The following is a 6,414-nucleotide window of genomic DNA, read 5'->3' as shown; positions in this document are numbered from 1 at the left end:
CCCCGTGGGAGCCGAGGGCGGAGGCGACACTCTCAGGTGAGCTGCGGGAGGACCTGGCCGGGACCACGGACGCTCCCGTAGCCTCCGCTGCCTCTGCCCGCGGTCCCGGTCCCCGGTGGCGGCGAGAGAGGCGGGTCGGGGCGCGGGGGGCCCCGGCCCAGCTGGGCGTCCCCCTCGGCCACCCTCCCTGGGTCCTGAGGCTCTGCTGACCTGGATGGGACCTGCGTCTCAGGTCCCAGCGGTGCCTGCGGGAGACGCGCTGGCTTTGCGCTGCCGCCCCTCCCCTCTGCTGCCCAAGGTGTGCGATCCCTCTCACCTTCGGTCCCCCAAGTGTCTCTTCTGCGTCCGCAGACCGTGCATATTTGGGGGGAATTCCGGGGAGCTGGGTCCCGTGGCAAGGATGACTGGTTTCTGTTCCTTTCTGGGGATAGGCGTTCCCCAGTCCAGGGGAAACTTTGATCCCTGCTCCAGTCCAGCAGCTGCTTAATGTCATCTTCTGATTTATCAGCTAATGACATTTTTTAAAAAAAGGTTTACGCTTTGAAAGTTGCCATTTTCCCTCTCCCCCTCCCCCTTTTAAATGTAGCCCAGTATGCTAAATAACATTTTTGCGAATGTTACGAATGCGGGTTGGAATTTGACGGGGTTTTTAGTCTTCGGGCAGGAAGGTGCCCATCGGGGTAGATTTTCAGGTGGCTTCAGCGTGGTGGCCAGTCCTTCGACAGGAGGAAGCAGGTGGCCAGGAATGGTGGTGGTCAGTATCCACGCATTCCGCCAGATTGTTTTGTTTTGATGGTGATCCTCGTTGTGCATGCGGGAAAGTCGTTAATGGGTATGTTGCCATGTTAACTGCCTCCTCCTGCCCTGGGTTGTTAAGGGTTTTCAAGGAAAGGCTGTCTTAGATCTTGGCCACAACCCGAAAAAAAGGTTTGTAGGAGCAACGATAAAATACCGAGAGCTGCTCTCCACTTGGACAGTGTCTTGGTTTAGAATTTTGTCTTTAACTCAGGCAGTGTGCCACTACTAACATGAGATTGTGACTTTGGAGGATTGGTCGTTGGACCTGTGGTAGAAGTTGCCTCAGACAACTTCATGGGTGGGCGTGTAGTTGTTGTGGTGTGCGAAGTTGACACATCAGTGCAATAAAATAAGTCAGCCATCCAACCCTCAGTGCACCGAATTTAAGATACTTTAATCAGAAAATAAACATCGGCCAGAATACATTGTAGGTGTGGGTAAATACATGTGTATCTTATCTTTTCATAGTCAGTAGCAGAGCTTTTTAATAATAAGTGAGTTATATGTAAAAAATTTTGTACACATGTGAAAAAATTTCTCTGATTCTCTAAGTTATGTTGGTGTGGAGTGTTATGTAAGAGCATTAATACTTGAACAACCTGTGGGGTAATCAATTTATGAAGTAGGAAGTTTTGGAATTTTTTCTAATGCTTCTGATTGCCAGTTTTTAAAAATATGTATATTTTTATTGATTTCAGAGAGGAAGGGAGAGGCGAGAGAGAGATAGAAACATCAATGATGAGAATCACAACCTGGGCATGTGCTCTTGACCGGAATGGAACCTGGGACCCTTCAGTCTGCAGGTGGACACTCTATTCACTGACAAAACCTGCTAGGGCTGATTGCCAATTTTTTGCTTATTTTAAACACATCTGTCATATCATGGACAGAAGAAAGGAGATGAAGTCCCTTTCTAACCAATTTTATTATTTACTAAATTGCTTTACGTTATAGTGGGAACAGAAAACAGAAGTTGCTCTAAAATAACTGACATCATTTTTTGGTGTCATTATTTTATTTAGTTTTCATAGCAATTTTGTGAAGTAGGTTTAGTAAATATCCTTATTTTGCAGTTGTGGAAATTGACACACAACAAGATTCATTTATTTATTCGAATGCTGCTCTTATTTCTGCAGATGATCTAGGATTAGTTTTATTTTTACATTATTTCTTATTGTGGTATGACTGACATATAACATAATTCAGGTATACGATATAATGATTCAATACTTGCACATGTTGAGAAATGATCACAGTAAGTCTAACATTCTAGAATTAGTTTTATTTTAATTGAATATTAATATAGACATTTTTGGCATTTGGTTTTTTTAAACCTAAAAATATGTATTTTCCTTTTGGCATGCCACTCGCTCCTTATGCTGATGATTTCCAGTTCTTTAAGAACATTAATATTTTTATAGCATTTTGTTAATTATTAACAAGTCATGAATTCTGATAATGTATTGCTTTACTTCTATATGTACTTTTTGCTTGAACAATGTTCCTAAAAGAAATTGTAGTTAATTTGTTGTCTCTCATTTTGTTTGGATACTTATAGTTCTGCCATCTTTGGTACTTCAAATCATTTATATTCTTGGTTTAGTAAAAGAAATATTGAAGCAACATGGTCAGTAGCTTAACTGAAAACTAGTAACATCTTGATTTTGTTGTAGAGACAACTGATGATTTAAAAAGTTAACTGGCTATCTATACTTGTGATTGCTATTTTTGCAGTGTGGGGCAAGTTGTGAAATAATTCTTTTCTTAAAGATCTAAATGGCATTACTAAGCAATTCATGAATTGGGGCAGCATCCTATGTAGGAACTATAGGGCACTCCCAAAATAATTACCTTTTGACTTTTTACCCCATATCAATTTCTAGTGTTGCAAATAATACCCTCCAAAATTGAATAATCAAATGATTATTTATTTTACTTGGCTAGGGCCAAGTACATAGTAAAATAGTAAATATTGGTTGAATAAATTGACTAAAGAATGGTCTTGATGGTCTTGACATAATATTTAAAAGCCAAAAACCAAAACCACATTAGTTCATGGTTCCTAAGCACACCTCAGTTCCTAGGAATATACTCCAGAGGCATATACAAGTTTGCTATGTAGGAGGGGAATAACAGCCTGGGATTAAAAAGACACCAAGAATAAGCCACAGGTGGGTCCTGAAAACTTTATTGACCATTTTAATGATTTACCTGTTCTGGCAATAGTTAATGTAACTTAAAGAATATAGATGCTTTAAAAAGACCCTACCTGTAACACTAGCACTGTAATTATAGGTTTATAATAACTTTAAGTAACTTAATTACAGCATTGGGAGTTTTAAATCTTAAAGTCCAGCTAGTCCAATTCCCTTGTACATAGTAAACTACATTTGTTCAATGTGTTAGATAATTACCAAATGAAAGGATAATTATGAACAACCAGGTAATCTATATCAGTGTTAAAAACTCAAAACAGGTCTCTCATTTTAGGAATCAAAGGTACTTGCTAACTTAAAATATGAATCTCAACCCTCTGTCATTGGGACTATAAACTCGTACAACTGGGACAATGTTCTGGAAGGACATTTGGCATTACCTATTAAAATTATAATTAAAAGTGCACTTTTTTGTTTGTTTTGTTAATCTTCACCAGAGGAATCTTTTCCATTGATTTGTTTGTTTGTTTTCTTTTTTGTTTTGTTTTTTTTAGAGGGAGTGGAAGGAAAGGGGAGAGACAGAGAGAAAAACATCAATGTGAGAGAGACATATTGATTGGTTGCCTCTCACATGTGCCCCAACCAGGGGTTTGCATGGAGCTTGTAACTAAGGTACGTGCCCTTGACTGGAATCGAACCCGAGACACTCTATTCTCAGGTCTGCAGCTCTAATCACTGAGCCAGACTGGCTAGGGCAAAAATCATTTCATTTTTAGTAGTTTATCTTACAGAAATTTTAATACAAGAGCACAAGAACAAATCTATAAGGATTTTCATTTTAGCATTATTACAAATAAATGTCATTAATATTTACAAATAATAAGAAAGTGCCTCCCCCCCGCTCCCCCCCCCCCCCAAAAAAAAAAGAAATAGTGTCCTAACTGTCCTTTGGTAGGGGGTTAGTTAATATTATATTGTATTTATGATGTGAGGTACTGTGCACTTGTTAACAGTTTGAGGGGTGGTTATATTTACTCCTGAGGAACAGCTGAATGTATCCTGGAGCATAGGGACCATGTAGCAGACTTTCTGGGTTCAAATCCTAACTGCATCATTTATTAGCAGTGACCATTAGCAAGTTACTTAACATCATCTATAAAGGGGATATAATTATAGTTCTCTCCTGCAGGTCTGTTTTGAGAATTAAATAAGTTAATATTTAAACCCTAAGTAAGCATAGTAATTACCACATAAGTGTTTGCATTTACTATTACATACTGACATGAAAGACTGTTCATTATATAATATTGAGGGGAAAAATTAAGTTGCACTACACTGTGGAATATGATTCAATTTTGTAAAAACAGACACACACATAGACAAAGAAATGTAGTTTGATTTTTTTTTACTTGTCCTATATACTACTAATAAAGAGCTAATATGCTAATTAGACAGAACCGCAGAACAACCCGCCTTGGTCGGTGCTGTGAGGGCCGAGTCCCTTGGATGAATTTCATGCATTGGGCCTCTAGTATGTACATAGGAAAGGGCCTGTGAGGATAGACATTAAGCTATTAGCTTTGTTATCTCTGAAGAAGGGATGACTTTCTTATACTTTAGACATTTTAAAAATATATATTTTTATTGATTTCAGAGAAGAAGGGAAAGGGAGAGAGAGAAACATCAGTGATGAGAGAGAATTCATTGATCGGCTGCCTCCTGCACGCCTTCTACTGGGGATTGAGCGCAAAACCCAGGCATGTGCCCTTGATTAGAATCGAACCCACGAGCCTTTAGTCCCGAGGCTGATGCTCTCTCCACTGAACCAAACCAGCTAGGGCACTATATGTCCCTATGCATTCATTAGTTGATTCTTGTATGTACCTTGATGGGAATCGGACCTTACAACCTTGTTGTATGGGAACAATGTTCTAACCAACTGAGCCTAACCAACTGAGCTACCTGGTCAGGGCCCACTTTTATAATTATTGAAACCTTTTTTTAAAAAAAGAAAATATTGAAGAAGAAATTTTTTTTATTATTCAGTCATGTAAATGTATTTTTGAATATAGTTGTTTTCCAGAGATCTACAGATTTCATTATTAGAATATCACATGATTAGATTGTTTGTAAACTTTTGTTGCTGGAAGGCTAAAATTAATCTATGAAAACCCCTAATATATTTATTTTTCTACTAGCTTTGTGAGGTTAAACCTTATTTCTGAATTTACAAAGTAACCATGTAGGCTAGATCAGTAATTTTTAAACCCAAGTTTCCCATACTGTGCCCCAGGTTACCTTGGAGCACCATAGTGAATTCACATGGGCACTGGGGCATTTTTAAAGTTTTGAGGAAAGCACAGTAATATTTGGCAGCTGTGGGACACTGCTCAAACGTTTGGTTTAAGGTAGTACTCATGAGATTGTGCTAGGTTTGGGGGGATTGCTCTGATAAAAAGCAAGTACTGTGCAAAAATCATTATGAAACTAAATGAAAGTGGTGGTGTCCAAAGTGATTTCAAGGTTTGAGAATCTGTAATGTCTATTAGATGCACATATCGCATTAATAAGTAATTGTTATTAGTAAAAAAAATAAAGTATTTCTTTCAGTTTATAGGTATTTTTCAAAGTTATTATGACATAAATACTAAGTTGTGAGGACTTAGTTAATAAATGGAATTGTTACATATATTTTGGGCTTAGGGGCACCATGAAAAAATTACTGAGACACTAGAGTTCTGTGAACTTAGAAAGCTTGGAACCTCTAGAACTCTTTTGACTCACTGTAAGAGGCAGTCATTGGCATGGATAAGGTCACCAAGAGAGAGAGTATAGTGTTAGATAAGACCCAAAAGTCAGACAGACTCCTTTGAACTTTAAGATTTAAAGGAGATTTAAACTAGCAAAGGAGAATGAGAAAGAGAACTGGAGGTGGGAAATCACAGTGTAGTGTATAGAAGCAAAGAGAAGAGTGATTCAAGAGAGTGGTCAGCTGTGATGAATGCTGCCAAGATGTCAGGCAGATTGGGGACTTTTTATTTGAAAATGTCCATTAGATTTAGAGATGAAGAGGTTTTTGGTGATTTTAGTGAGAGCTGCTGTGGCAACCACATTGGAATTGCTTGAAAAGTGATTGAAAAATATTTTAAATGGAGACTGAATATATAGTCTTTTTTGAGATATTTGAAGGAAAAAGAGAGCAGTGGTAGAGTAGGGTGCTGGGTTGAGGGACTTTTTTGTTTGTTTTAAGTAAGAAGACTTGATTTAAGTATAAATGCTGGTAGGAGGAATCTTGGAGAGGGTAGAAGACAAAGAGATACACGAGAGAACAATAAAATGGTTCGTTTCTTGAGAGAATGTGGAGGTGGGGAGATCTTGAAACAGAAGAAGTATTCTTATGGCTTCTTGCCACTAAAAGTTACTTTTTCTGTTCTTTTCCCATTCTCCCTGTTTATGAACT

General features: G+C 38.5%; 1 protein-coding gene across 4 annotated transcripts in view; it reads left to right on the top strand.

The window, feature by feature from the left end:
* CEP350 (centrosomal protein 350kDa) overlaps window positions 1-6,414 on the top strand; it is a 128,204-nt gene that overhangs the window by 11,838 nt on the left and 109,952 nt on the right. For 3 of the 4 annotated variants that reach the window (XM_006754495.2, XM_006754496.2, XM_006754493.2), the window contains exon 1: window positions 1-36. The gene's annotated coding sequence lies outside the window, so the exon portion shown is untranslated. Of the gene's footprint in view, window positions 37-6,049; window positions 6,055-6,414 lie in introns of all 4 variants that reach the window. The other variant, XM_015570073.1, reaches the window with a different exon arrangement.

The sequence above is a fragment of the Myotis davidii genome, unplaced genomic scaffold, assembly GCF_000327345.1.
Source record: "Myotis davidii unplaced genomic scaffold, ASM32734v1 scaffold591, whole genome shotgun sequence".
Lineage (NCBI taxonomy): Eukaryota > Metazoa > Chordata > Mammalia > Chiroptera > Vespertilionidae > Myotis > Myotis davidii.
Note: the sequence above shows the minus strand (reverse complement) of the source record. Positions and strands in the feature narration are given on the sequence as shown.